Below are 15,335 nucleotides of genomic sequence, written 5' to 3' on the forward strand. Positions count from 1 at the left end.
CGTGCGGTAATTCCAGCAGGCGAATCGGACTTCCCGAAATTTTTCTAAGTCCCACGGTCGACACCAACTTTTTTAATAAGCGTTTTAAAATTATTTCAATGTTTAATCCATGCGTAAACATGACGTTTATTAACGTTTTTAACATTAAAAAAAATTACAAAAATTTATTTTTCGGAAAAAATGGAAAAAACCGATTCGTCGGAGCGAGGTGTCCAGCCCGTGCGGTAATTCCAGCAGGCGAATCGGACTTCCCGAAATTTTTCTAAGTCCCACGGTCGACACCAACTTTTTTAATAAGCGTTTTAAAATTATTTCAATGTTTAATCCATGCGTAAACATGACGTTTATTAACGTTTTTAACATTAAAAAAAATTACAAAAATTTATTTTTCGGAAAAAATGGAAAAAACCGATTCGTCGGAGCGAGGTGTCCAGCCCGTGCGGTAATTCCAGCAGGCGAATCGGACTTCCCGAAATTTTTCTAAGTCCCACGGTCGACACCAACTTTTTTAATAAGCGTTTTAAAATTATTTCAATGTTTAATCCATGCGTAAACATGACGTTTATTAACGTTTTTAACATTAAAAAAAATTACAAAAATTTATTTTTCGGAAAAAATGGAAAAAACCGATTCGTCGGAGCGAGGTGTCCAGCCCGTGCGGTAATTCCAGCAGGCGAATCGGACTTCCCGAAATTTTTCTAAGTCCCACGGTCGACACCAACTTTTTTAATAAGCGTTTTAAAATTATTTCAATGTTTAATCCATGCGTAAACATGACGTTTATTAACGTTTTTAACATTAAAAAAAATTACAAAAATTTATTTTTCGGAAAAAATGGAAAAAACCGATTCGTCGGAGCGAGGTGTCCAGCCCGTGCGGTAATTCCAGCAGGCGAATCGGACTTCCCGAAATTTTTCTAAGTCCCACGGTCGACACCAACTTTTTTAATAAGCGTTTTAAAATTATTTCAATGTTTAATCCATGCGTAAACATGACGTTTATTAACGTTTTTAACATTAAAAAAAATTACAAAAATTTATTTTTCGGAAAAAATGGAAAAAACCGATTCGTCGGAGCGAGGTGTCCAGCCCGTGCGGTAATTCCAGCAGGCGAATCGGACTTCCCGAAATTTTTCTAAGTCCCACGGTCGACACCAACTTTTTTAATAAGCGTTTTAAAATTATTTCAATGTTTAATCCATGCGTAAACATGACGTTTATTAACGTTTTTAACATTAAAAAAAATTACAAAAATTTATTTTTCGGAAAAAATGGAAAAAACCGATTCGTCGGAGCGAGGTGTCCAGCCCGTGCGGTAATTCCAGCAGGCGAATCGGACTTCCCGAAATTTTTCTAAGTCCCACGGTCGACACCAACTTTTTTAATAAGCGTTTTAAAATTATTTCAATGTTTAATCCATGCGTAAACATGACGTTTATTAACGTTTTTAACATTAAAAAAAATTACAAAAATTTATTTTTCGGAAAAAATGGAAAAAACCGATTCGTCGGAGCGAGGTGTCCAGCCCGTGCGGTAATTCCAGCAGGCGAATCGGACTTCCCGAAATTTTTCTAAGTCCCACGGTCGACACCAACTTTTTTAATAAGCGTTTTAAAATTATTTCAATGTTTAATCCATGCGTAAACATGACGTTTATTAACGTTTTTAACATTAAAAAAAATTACAAAAATTTATTTTTCGGAAAAAATGGAAAAAAACCGATTCGTCGGAGCGAGGTGTCCAGCCCGTGCGGTAATTCCAGCAGGCGAATCGGACTTCCCGAAATTTTTCTAAGTCCCACGGTCGACACCAACTTTTTTAATAAGCGTTTTAAAATTATTTCAATGTTTAATCCATGCGTAAACATGACGTTTATTAACGTTTTTACATTAAAAAAAATTACAAAAATTTATTTTTCGGAAAAAATGGAAAAACCGATTCGTCGGAGCGAGGTGTCCAGCCCGTGCGGTAATTCCAGCAGGCGAATCGGACTTCCCGAAATTTTTCTAAGTCCACGGTCGACACCAACTTTTTTAATAAGCGTTTTAAAATTATTTCAATGTTTAATCATGCGTAAACATGACGTTTATTAACGTTTTTAACATTAAAAAAAATTACAAAAATTTATTTTTCGGAAAAAATGAAAAAACCGATTCGTCGGAGCGAGGTGTCCAGCCCGTGCGGTTAATTCCAGCAGGCGAATCGGACTTCCCGAAATTTTTCTAAGTCCACGGTCGACACCAACTTTTTTAATAAGCGTTTTAAAATTATTTCAATGTTTAATCCATGCGTAAACATGACGTTTATTAACGTTTTTAACATTAAAAAAAATTACAAAATTTATTTTTCGGAAAAATGGAAAAAAACCGATTCGTCGGAGCGAGGTGTCCAGCCCGTGCGGTAATTCCAGCAGGCGAATCGGACTTCCCGAAATTTTTCTAAGTCCCACGGTCGACACCAACTTTTTAATAAGCGTTTTAAAATATTTCAATGTTTAATCCATGCGTAAACATGACGTTTATTACGTTTTTAACATTAAAAAATTACAAAATTTATTTTTCGGAAAAAATGGAAAAAACCGATTCGTCGGAGCGAGGTGTCCAGCCCGTGCGGTAATTCCAGCAGGCGAATCGGACTTCCCGAAATTTTTCTAAGTCCCACGGTCGACACCAACTTTTTTAATAGCGTTTTAAAATTATTTCAATGTTTAATCCATGCGTAAACATGACGTTTATTAACGTTTTTAACATTAAAAAAAATTACAAAAATTTATTTTCAGAAAAAATGGAAAAAACCGATTCGTCGGAGCGAGGTGTCCAGCCCGTGCGGTAATTCCAGCAGGCGAATCGGACTTCCCGAAATTTTTCTAAGTCCCACGGTCGACACCAACTTTTTTAATAAGCGTTTTAAAATTATTTCAATGTTTAATCCATGCGTAAACATGACGTTTATTAACGTTTTTAACATTAAAAAAATTACAAAAATTATTTTTCGAAAAAAAATGGAAAAAACCGATTCGTCGGAGCGAGGTGTCCAGCCCGTGCGGTAATTCCAGCAGGCGAATCGGACTTCCCGAAATTTTTCTAAGTCCCACGGTCGACACCAACTTTTTTAATAAGCGTTTTAAAATTATTTCAATGTTTAATCCATGCGTAAACATGACGTTTATTAACGTTTTTAACATTAAAAAAATTACAAAAATTTATTTTTCGGAAAAAATGGAAAAAACCGATTCGTCGGAGCGAGGTGTCCAGCCCGTGCGGTAGATGTCCAGCAGGCGGAATCGACCTTCCGAAATTTTTCTAAGTCCCACGGTCGACACAACTTTTTTAATAAGCGTTTTAAAATTATTTCAATGTTAATCCATGCGTAAACATGACGTTTATTAACGTTTTTAACATTAAAAAAAATTACAAAAATTTATTTTTCGGAAAAAATGGAAAAAACCGATTCGTCGGAGCGAGGTGTCCAGCCCGTGCGGTAATTCCAGCAGGCGAATCGGACTTCCGAAATTTTTCTAAAGTCCCACGGTCGACACCAACTTTTTTAATAAGCGTTTTAAAATTATTTCAATGTTTAAATCATGCGTAAACATGACGTTTATTAACGTTTTTAACATTAAAAAAAATTACAAAAATTTATTTTTCGGAAAAAATGGAAAAACCGATTCGTCGGAGCGAGGTGTCCAGCCCGTGCGGTAATTCCAGCAGGCGAATCGGACTTCCCGAAATTTTTTTCTAAGTCCCACGGTCGGACAACCACTTTTTTATAAGCGTTTTAAATTATTTCACTGTTAAGGCTGGTTAATCCATGCGTAAACATGGACGTTTATTAACGTTTTTAATTATAACAATTTACAAAAATTTATTTTTCGGAAAAAATGGAAAAAACGATTCGTCGGAGCGAGGTGTCCAGCCCGTGCGGTAATTCCAGCAGGCGAATCAGGACTTCCCGAAATTTTTCCCACGGTCGACACCAACTTTTTTAATAAGCGTTTTAAAATTATTTCAATGTTTAATCCATGCGTAAACATGACGTTTATTAACGTTTTTAACATTAAAAAAAATTACAAAAATTTATTTTTCGGAAAAAATGGAAAAAACCGATTCGTCGGAGCGAGGTGTCCAGCCCGTGCGGTAATTCCAGCAGGCGAATCGGACTTCCCGAAATTTTTCTAAGTCCCACGGTCGACACCAACTTTTTTAATAAGCGTTTTAAAATTATTTCAATGTTTAATCCATGCGTAAACATGACGTTTATTAACGTTTTTAACATTAAAAAAAATTACAAAAATTTATTTTTCGGAAAAAATGGAAAAAACCGATTCGTCGGAGCGAGGTGTCCAGCCCGTGCGGTAATTCCAGCAGGCGAATCGGACTTCCCGAAATTTTTCTAAGTCCCACGGTCGACACCAACTTTTTTAATAAGCGTTTTAAAATTATTTCAATGTTTAATCCATGCGTAAACATGACGTTTATTAACGTTTTTAACATTAAAAAAAATTACAAAAATTTATTTTTCGGAAAAAATGGAAAAAACCGATTCGTCGGAGCGAGGTGTCCAGCCCGTGCGGTAATTCCAGCAGGCGAATCGGACTTCCCGAAATTTTTCTAAGTCCCACGGTCGACACCAACTTTTTTAATAAGCGTTTTAAAATTATTTCAATGTTTAATCCATGCGTAAACATGACGTTTATTAACGTTTTTAACATTAAAAAAAATTACAAAAATTTATTTTTCGGAAAAAATGGAAAAAACCGATTCGTCGGAGCGAGGTGTCCAGCCCGTGCGGTAATTCCAGCAGGCGAATCGGACTTCCCGAAATTTTTCTAAGTCCCACGGTCGACACCAACTTTTTTAATAAGCGTTTTAAAATTATTTCAATGTTTAATCCATGCGTAAACATGACGTTTATTAACGTTTTTAACATTAAAAAAAATTACAAAAATTTATTTTTCGGAAAAAATGGAAAAAACCGATTCGTCGGAGCGAGGTGTCCAGCCCGTGCGGTAATTCCAGCAGGCGAATCGGACTTCCCGAAATTTTTCTAAGTCCCACGGTCGACACCAACTTTTTTAATAAGCGTTTTAAAATTATTTCAATGTTTAATCCATGCGTAAACATGACGTTTATTAACGTTTTTAACATTAAAAAAAATTACAAAAATTTATTTTTCGGAAAAAATGGAAAAAACCGATTCGTCGGAGCGAGGTGTCCAGCCCGTGCGGTAATTCCAGCAGGCGAATCGGACTTCCCGAAATTTTTCTAAGTCCCACGGTCGACACCAACTTTTTTAATAAGCGTTTTAAAATTATTTCAATGTTTAATCCATGCGTAAACATGACGTTTATTAACGTTTTTAACATTAAAAAAAATTACAAAAATTTATTTTTCGGAAAAAATGGAAAAAACCGATTCGTCGGAGCGAGGTGTCCAGCCCGTGCGGTAATTCCAGCAGGCGAATCGGACTTCCCGAAATTTTTCTAAGTCCCACGGTCGACACCAACTTTTTTAATAAGCGTTTTAAAATTATTTCAATGTTTAATCCATGCGTAAACATGACGTTTATTAACGTTTTTAACATTAAAAAAAATTACAAAAATTTATTTTTCGGAAAAAATGGAAAAAACCGATTCGTCGGAGCGAGGTGTCCAGCCCGTGCGGTAATTCCAGCAGGCGAATCGGACTTCCCGAAATTTTTCTAAGTCCCACGGTCGACACCAACTTTTTTAATAAGCGTTTTAAAATTATTTCAATGTTTAATCCATGCGTAAACATGACGTTTATTAACGTTTTTAACATTAAAAAAAATTACAAAAATTTATTTTTCGGAAAAAATGGAAAAAACCGATTCGTCGGAGCGAGGTGTCCAGCCCGTGCGGTAATTCCAGCAGGCGAATCGGACTTCCCGAAATTTTTCTAAGTCCCACGGTCGACACCAACTTTTTTAATAAGCGTTTTAAAATTATTTCAATGTTTAATCCATGCGTAAACATGACGTTTATTAACGTTTTTAACATTAAAAAAAATTACAAAAATTTATTTTTCGGAAAAAATGGAAAAAACCGATTCGTCGGAGCGAGGTGTCCAGCCCGTGCGGTAATTCCAGCAGGCGAATCGGACTTCCCGAAATTTTTCTAAGTCCCACGGTCGACACCAACTTTTTTAATAAGCGTTTTAAAATTATTTCAATGTTTAATCCATGCGTAAACATGACGTTTATTAACGTTTTTAACATTAAAAAAAATTACAAAAATTTATTTTTCGGAAAAAATGGAAAAAACCGATTCGTCGGAGCGAGGTGTCCAGCCCGTGCGGTAATTCCAGCAGGCGAATCGGACTTCCCGAAATTTTTCTAAGTCCCACGGTCGACACCAACTTTTTTAATAAGCGTTTTAAAATTATTTCAATGTTTAATCCATGCGTAAACATGACGTTTATTAACGTTTTTAACATTAAAAAAAATTACAAAAATTTATTTTTCGGAAAAAATGGAAAAAACCGATTCGTCGGAGCGAGGTGTCCAGCCCGTGCGGTAATTCCAGCAGGCGAATCGGACTTCCCGAAATTTTTCTAAGTCCCACGGTCGACACCAACTTTTTTAATAAGCGTTTTAAAATTATTTCAATGTTTAATCCATGCGTAAACATGACGTTTATTAACGTTTTTAACATTAAAAAAAATTACAAAAATTTATTTTTCGGAAAAAATGGAAAAAACCGATTCGTCGGAGCGAGGTGTCCAGCCCGTGCGGTAATTCCAGCAGGCGAATCGGACTTCCCGAAATTTTTCTAAGTCCCACGGTCGACACCAACTTTTTTAATAAGCGTTTTAAAATTATTTCAATGTTTAATCCATGCGTAAACATGACGTTTATTAACGTTTTTAACATTAAAAAAAATTACAAAAATTTATTTTTCGGAAAAAATGGAAAAAACCGATTCGTCGGAGCGAGGTGTCCAGCCCGTGCGGTAATTCCAGCAGGCGAATCGGACTTCCCGAAATTTTTCTAAGTCCCACGGTCGACACCAACTTTTTTAATAAGCGTTTTAAAATTATTTCAATGTTTAATCCATGCGTAAACATGACGTTTATTAACGTTTTTAACATTAAAAAAAATTACAAAAATTTATTTTTCGGAAAAAATGGAAAAAACCGATTCGTCGGAGCGAGGTGTCCAGCCCGTGCGGTAATTCCAGCAGGCGAATCGGACTTCCCGAAATTTTTCTAAGTCCCACGGTCGACACCAACTTTTTTAATAAGCGTTTTAAAATTATTTCAATGTTTAATCCATGCGTAAACATGACGTTTATTAACGTTTTTAACATTAAAAAAAATTACAAAAATTTATTTTTCGGAAAAAATGGAAAAAACCGATTCGTCGGAGCGAGGTGTCCAGCCCGTGCGGTAATTCCAGCAGGCGAATCGGACTTCCCGAAATTTTTCTAAGTCCCACGGTCGACACCAACTTTTTTAATAAGCGTTTTAAAATTATTTCAATGTTTAATCCATGCGTAAACATGACGTTTATTAACGTTTTTAACATTAAAAAAAATTACAAAAATTTATTTTTCGGAAAAAATGGAAAAAACCGATTCGTCGGAGCGAGGTGTCCAGCCCGTGCGGTAATTCCAGCAGGCGAATCGGACTTCCCGAAATTTTTCTAAGTCCCACGGTCGACACCAACTTTTTTAATAAGCGTTTTAAAATTATTTCAATGTTTAATCCATGCGTAAACATGACGTTTATTAACGTTTTTAACATTAAAAAAAATTACAAAAATTTATTTTTCGGAAAAAATGGAAAAAACCGATTCGTCGGAGCGAGGTGTCCAGCCCGTGCGGTAATTCCAGCAGGCGAATCGGACTTCCCGAAATTTTTCTAAGTCCCACGGTCGACACCAACTTTTTTAATAAGCGTTTTAAAATTATTTCAATGTTTAATCCATGCGTAAACATGACGTTTATTAACGTTTTTAACATTAAAAAAAATTACAAAAATTTATTTTTCGGAAAAAATGGAAAAAACCGATTCGTCGGAGCGAGGTGTCCAGCCCGTGCGGTAATTCCAGCAGGCGAATCGGACTTCCCGAAATTTTTCTAAGTCCCACGGTCGACACCAACTTTTTTAATAAGCGTTTTAAAATTATTTCAATGTTTAATCCATGCGTAAACATGACGTTTATTAACGTTTTTAACATTAAAAAAAATTACAAAAATTTATTTTTCGGAAAAAATGGAAAAAACCGATTCGTCGGAGCGAGGTGTCCAGCCCGTGCGGTAATTCCAGCAGGCGAATCGGACTTCCCGAAATTTTTCTAAGTCCCACGGTCGACACCAACTTTTTTAATAAGCGTTTTAAAATTATTTCAATGTTTAATCCATGCGTAAACATGACGTTTATTAACGTTTTTAACATTAAAAAAAATTACAAAAATTTATTTTTCGGAAAAAATGGAAAAAACCGATTCGTCGGAGCGAGGTGTCCAGCCCGTGCGGTAATTCCAGCAGGCGAATCGGACTTCCCGAAATTTTTCTAAGTCCCACGGTCGACACCAACTTTTTTAATAAGCGTTTTAAAATTATTTCAATGTTTAATCCATGCGTAAACATGACGTTTATTAACGTTTTTAACATTAAAAAAAATTACAAAAATTTATTTTTCGGAAAAAATGGAAAAAACCGATTCGTCGGAGCGAGGTGTCCAGCCCGTGCGGTAATTCCAGCAGGCGAATCGGACTTCCCGAAATTTTTCTAAGTCCCACGGTCGACACCAACTTTTTTAATAAGCGTTTTAAAATTATTTCAATGTTTAATCCATGCGTAAACATGACGTTTATTAACGTTTTTAACATTAAAAAAAATTACAAAAATTTATTTTTCGGAAAAAATGGAAAAAACCGATTCGTCGGAGCGAGGTGTCCAGCCCGTGCGGTAATTCCAGCAGGCGAATCGGACTTCCCGAAATTTTTCTAAGTCCCACGGTCGACACCAACTTATAAGCGTTTTAAAATTATTTCAATGTTTAATCCATGCGTAAACATGACGTTTATTAACGTTTTTAACATTAAAAAAAATTACAAAAATTTATTTTTCGGAAAAAATGGAAAAAACCGATTCGTCGGAGCGAGGTGTCCTGCCCGTGCGGTAATTCCAGCAGGCGAATCGGACTTCCCGAAATTTTTCTAAGTCCCACGGTCGACACCAACTTTTTTAATAAGCGTTTTAAAATTATTTCAATGTTTAATCCATGCGTAAACATGACGTTTATTAACGTTTTTAACATTAAAAAAAATTACAAAAATTTATTTTTCGGAAAAAATGGAAAAAACCGATTCGTCGGAGCGAGGTGTCCAGCCCGTGCGGTAATTCCAGCAGGCGAATCGGACTTCCCGAAATTTTTCTAAGTCCCACGGTCGACACCAACTTTTTTAATAAGCGTTTTAAAATTATTTCAATGTTTAATCCATGCGTAAACATGAAGTTTATTAACGTTTTTAACATTAAAAAAAATTACAAAAATTTATTTTTCGGAAAAAATGGAAAAAACCGATTCGTCGGAGCGAGGTGTCCAGCCCGTGCGGTAATTCCAGCAGGCGAATCGGACTTCCCGAAATTTTTCTAAGTCCCACGGTCGACACCAACTTTTTTAATAAGCGTTTTAAAATTATTTCAATGTTTAATCCATGCGTAAACATGACGTTTATTAACGTTTTTAACATTAAAAAAAATTACAAAAATTTATTTTTCGGAAAAAATGGAAAAAACCGATTCGTCGGAGCGAGGTGTCCAGCCCGTGCGGTAATTCCAGCAGGCGAATCGGACTTCCCGAAATTTTTCTAAGTCCCACGGTCGACACCAACTTTTTTAATAAGCGTTTTAAAATTATTTCAATGTTTAATCCATGCGTAAACATGACGTTTATTAACGTTTTTAACATTAAAAAAAATTACAAAAATTTATTTTTCGGAAAAAATGGAAAAAACCGATTCGTCGGAGCGAGGTGTCCTGCCCGTGCGGTAATTCCAGCAGGCGAATCGGACTTCCCGAAATTTTTCTAAGTCCCACGGTCGACACCAACTTTTTTAATAAGCGTTTTAAAATTATTTCAATGTTTAATCCATGCGTAAACATGAAGTTTATTAACGTTTTTAACATTAAAAAAAATTACAAAAATTTATTTTTCGGAAAAAATGGAAAAAACCGATTCGTCGGAGCGAGGTGTCCAGCCCGTGCGGTAATTCCAGCAGGCGAATCGGACTTCCCGAAATTTTTCTAAGTCCCACGGTCGACACCAACTTTTTTAATAAGCGTTTTAAAATTATTTCAATGTTTAATCCATGCGTAAACATGACGTTTATTAACGTTTTTAACATTAAAAAAAATTACAAAAATTTATTTTTCGGAAAAAATGGAAAAAACCGATTCGTCGGAGCGAGGTGTCCTGCCCGTGCGGTAATTCCAGCAGGCGAATCGGACTTCCCGAAATTTTTCTAAGTCCCACGGTCGACACCAACTTTTTTAATAAGCGTTTTAAAATTATTTCAATGTTTAATCCATGCGTAAACATGAAGTTTATTAACGTTTTTAACATTAAAAAAAATTACAAAAATTTATTTTTCGGAAAAAATGGAAAAAACCGATTCGTCGGAGCGAGGTGTCCAGCCCGTGCGGTAATTCCAGCAGGCGAATCGGACTTCCCGAAATTTTTCTAAGTCCCACGGTCGACACCAACTTTTTTAATAAGCGTTTTAAAATTATTTCAATGTTTAATCCATGCGTAAACATGACGTTTATTAACGTTTTTAACATTAAAAAAAATTACAAAAATTTATTTTTCGGAAAAAATGGAAAAAACCGATTCGTCGGAGCGAGGTGTCCTGCCCGTGCGGTAATTCCAGCAGGCGAATCGGACTTCCCGAAATTTTTCTAAGTCCCACGGTCGACACCAACTTTTTTAATAAGCGTTTTAAAATTATTTCAATGTTTAATCCATGCGTAAACATGAAGTTTATTAACGTTTTTAACATTAAAAAAAATTACAAAAATTTATTTTTCGGAAAAAATGGAAAAAACCGATTCGTCGGAGCGAGGTGTCCAGCCCGTGCGGTAATTCCAGCAGGCGAATCGGACTTCCCGAAATTTTTCTAAGTCCCACGGTCGACACCAACTTTTTTAATAAGCGTTTTAAAATTATTTCAATGTTTAATCCATGCGTAAACATGACGTTTATTAACGTTTTTAACATTAAAAAAAATTACAAAAATTTATTTTTCGGAAAAAATGGAAAAAACCGATTCGTCGGAGCGAGGTGTCCTGCCCGTGCGGTAATTCCAGCAGGCGAATCGGACTTCCCGAAATTTTTCTAAGTCCCACGGTCGACACCAACTTTTTTAATAAGCGTTTTAAAATTATTTCAATGTTTAATCCATGCGTAAACATGACGTTTATTAACGTTTTTAACATTAAAAAAAATTACAAAAATTTATTTTTCGGAAAAAATGGAAAAAACCGATTCGTCGGAGCGAGGTGTCCAGCCCGTGCGGTAATTCCAGCAGGCGAATCGGACTTCCCGAAATTTTTCTAAGTCCCACGGTCGACACCAACTTTTTTAATAAGCGTTTTAAAATTATTTCAATGTTTAATCCATGCGTAAACATGAAGTTTATTAACGTTTTTAACATTAAAAAAAATTACAAAAATTTATTTTTCGGAAAAAATGGAAAAAACCGATTCGTCGGAGCGAGGTGTCCAGCCCGTGCGGTAATTCCAGCAGGCGAATCGGACTTCCCGAAATTTTTCTAAGTCCCACGGTCGACACCAACTTTTTTAATAAGCGTTTTAAAATTATTTCAATGTTTAATCCATGCGTAAACATGACGTTTATTAACGTTTTTAACATTAAAAAAAATTACAAAAATTTATTTTTCGGAAAAAATGGAAAAAACCGATTCGTCGGAGCGAGGTGTCCAGCCCGTGCGGTAATTCCAGCAGGCGAATCGGACTTCCCGAAATTTTTCTAAGTCCCACGGTCGACACCAACTTTTTTAATAAGCGTTTTAAAATTATTTCAATGTTTAATCCATGCGTAAACATGACGTTTATTAACGTTTTTAACATTAAAAAAAATTACAAAAATTTATTTTTCGGAAAAAATGGAAAAAACCGATTCGTCGGAGCGAGGTGTCCAGCCCGTGCGGTAATTCCAGCAGGCGAATCGGACTTCCCGAAATTTTTCTAAGTCCCACGGTCGACACCAACTTTTTTAATAAGCGTTTTAAAATTATTTCAATGTTTAATCCATGCGTAAACATGAAGTTTATTAACGTTTTTAACATTAAAAAAAATTACAAAAATTTATTTTTCGGAAAAAATGGAAAAAACCGATTCGTCGGAGCGAGGTGTCCAGCCCGTGCGGTAATTCCAGCAGGCGAATCGGACTTCCCGAAATTTTTCTAAGTCCCACGGTCGACACCAACTTTTTTAATAAGCGTTTTAAAATTATTTCAATGTTTAATCCATGCGTAAACATGACGTTTATTAACGTTTTTAACATTAAAAAAAATTACAAAAATTTATTTTTCGGAAAAAATGGAAAAAACCGATTCGTCGGAGCGAGGTGTCCAGCCCGTGCGGTAATTCCAGCAGGCGAATCGGACTTCCCGAAATTTTTCTAAGTCCCACGGTCGACACCAACTTTTTTAATAAGCGTTTTAAAATTATTTCAATGTTTAATCCATGCGTAAACATGACGTTTATTAACGTTTTTAACATTAAAAAAAATTACAAAAATTTATTTTTCGGAAAAAATGGAAAAAACCGATTCGTCGGAGCGAGGTGTCCTGCCCGTGCGGTAATTCCAGCAGGCGAATCGGACTTCCCGAAATTTTTCTAAGTCCCACGGTCGACACCAACTTTTTTAATAAGCGTTTTAAAATTATTTCAATGTTTAATCCATGCGTAAACATGACGTTTATTAACGTTTTTAACATTAAAAAAAATTACAAAAATTTATTTTTCGGAAAAAATGGAAAAAACCGATTCGTCGGAGCGAGGTGTCCAGCCCGTGCGGTAATTCCAGCAGGCGAATCGGACTTCCCGAAATTTTTCTAAGTCCCACGGTCGACACCAACTTTTTTAATAAGCGTTTTAAAATTATTTCAATGTTTAATCCATGCGTAAACATGAAGTTTATTAACGTTTTTAACATTAAAAAAAATTACAAAAATTTATTTTTCGGAAAAAATGGAAAAAACCGATTCGTCGGAGCGAGGTGTCCAGCCCGTGCGGTAATTCCAGCAGGCGAATCGGACTTCCCGAAATTTTTCTAAGTCCCACGGTCGACACCAACTTTTTTAATAAGCGTTTTAAAATTATTTCAATGTTTAATCCATGCGTAAACATGACGTTTATTAACGTTTTTAACATTAAAAAAAATTACAAAAATTTATTTTTCGGAAAAAATGGAAAAAACCGATTCGTCGGAGCGAGGTGTCCAGCCCGTGCGGTAATTCCAGCAGGCGAATCGGACTTCCCGAAATTTTTCTAAGTCCCACGGTCGACACCAACTTTTTTAATAAGCGTTTTAAAATTATTTCAATGTTTAATCCATGCGTAAACATGACGTTTATTAACGTTTTTAACATTAAAAAAAATTACAAAAATTTATTTTTCGGAAAAAATGGAAAAAACCGATTCGTCGGAGCGAGGTGTCCTGCCCGTGCGGTAATTCCAGCAGGCGAATCGGACTTCCCGAAATTTTTCTAAGTCCCACGGTCGACACCAACTTTTTTAATAAGCGTTTTAAAATTATTTCAATGTTTAATCCATGCGTAAACATGAAGTTTATTAACGTTTTTAACATTAAAAAAAATTACAAAAATTTATTTTTCGGAAAAAATGGAAAAAACCGATTCGTCGGAGCGAGGTGTCCAGCCCGTGCGGTAATTCCAGCAGGCGAATCGGACTTCCCGAAATTTTTCTAAGTCCCACGGTCGACACCAACTTTTTTAATAAGCGTTTTAAAATTATTTCAATGTTTAATCCATGCGTAAACATGACGTTTATTAACGTTTTTAACATTAAAAAAAATTACAAAAATTTATTTTTCGGAAAAAATGGAAAAAACCGATTCGTCGGAGCGAGGTGTCCTGCCCGTGCGGTAATTCCAGCAGGCGAATCGGACTTCCCGAAATTTTTCTAAGTCCCACGGTCGACACCAACTTTTTTAATAAGCGTTTTAAAATTATTTCAATGTTTAATCCATGCGTAAACATGAAGTTTATTAACGTTTTTAACATTAAAAAAAATTACAAAAATTTATTTTTCGGAAAAAATGGAAAAAACCGATTCGTCGGAGCGAGGTGTCCAGCCCGTGCGGTAATTCCAGCAGGCGAATCGGACTTCCCGAAATTTTTCTAAGTCCCACGGTCGACACCAACTTTTTTAATAAGCGTTTTAAAATTATTTCAATGTTTAATCCATGCGTAAACATGACGTTTATTAACGTTTTTAACATTAAAAAAAATTACAAAAATTTATTTTTCGGAAAAAATGGAAAAAACCGATTCGTCGGAGCGAGGTGTCCTGCCCGTGCGGTAATTCCAGCAGGCGAATCGGACTTCCCGAAATTTTTCTAAGTCCCACGGTCGACACCAACTTTTTTAATAAGCGTTTTAAAATTATTTCAATGTTTAATCCATGCGTAAACATGAAGTTTATTAACGTTTTTAACATTAAAAAAAATTACAAAAATTTATTTTTCGGAAAAAATGGAAAAAACCGATTCGTCGGAGCGAGGTGTCCAGCCCGTGCGGTAATTCCAGCAGGCGAATCGGACTTCCCGAAATTTTTCTAAGTCCCACGGTCGACACCAACTTTTTTAATAAGCGTTTTAAAATTATTTCAATGTTTAATCCATGCGTAAACATGACGTTTATTAACGTTTTTAACATTAAAAAAAATTACAAAAATTTATTTTTCGGAAAAAATGGAAAAAACCGATTCGTCGGAGCGAGGTGTCCTGCCCGTGCGGTAATTCCAGCAGGCGAATCGGACTTCCCGAAATTTTTCTAAGTCCCACGGTCGACACCAACTTTTTTAATAAGCGTTTTAAAATTATTTCAATGTTTAATCCATGCGTAAACATGAAGTTTATTAACGTTTTTGACATTAAAAAAAATTACAAAAATTTATTTTTCGGAAAAAATGGAAAAAACCGATTCGTCGGAGCGAGCTGTCCAGGCCGTGCGGTAATGCCAGCAGGCGATCCGGGGTACTCGAAATTTTTCTAAGTCCCGACGGTCAAGAGTAAACTTTTTCATCACATATTTCAAAAT

The sequence above is a fragment of the Nomia melanderi genome, unplaced genomic scaffold, assembly GCF_051020985.1.
Source record: "Nomia melanderi isolate GNS246 unplaced genomic scaffold, iyNomMela1 scaffold0261, whole genome shotgun sequence".
NCBI classification, from domain to species: Eukaryota; Metazoa; Arthropoda; class Insecta; order Hymenoptera; family Halictidae; genus Nomia; species Nomia melanderi.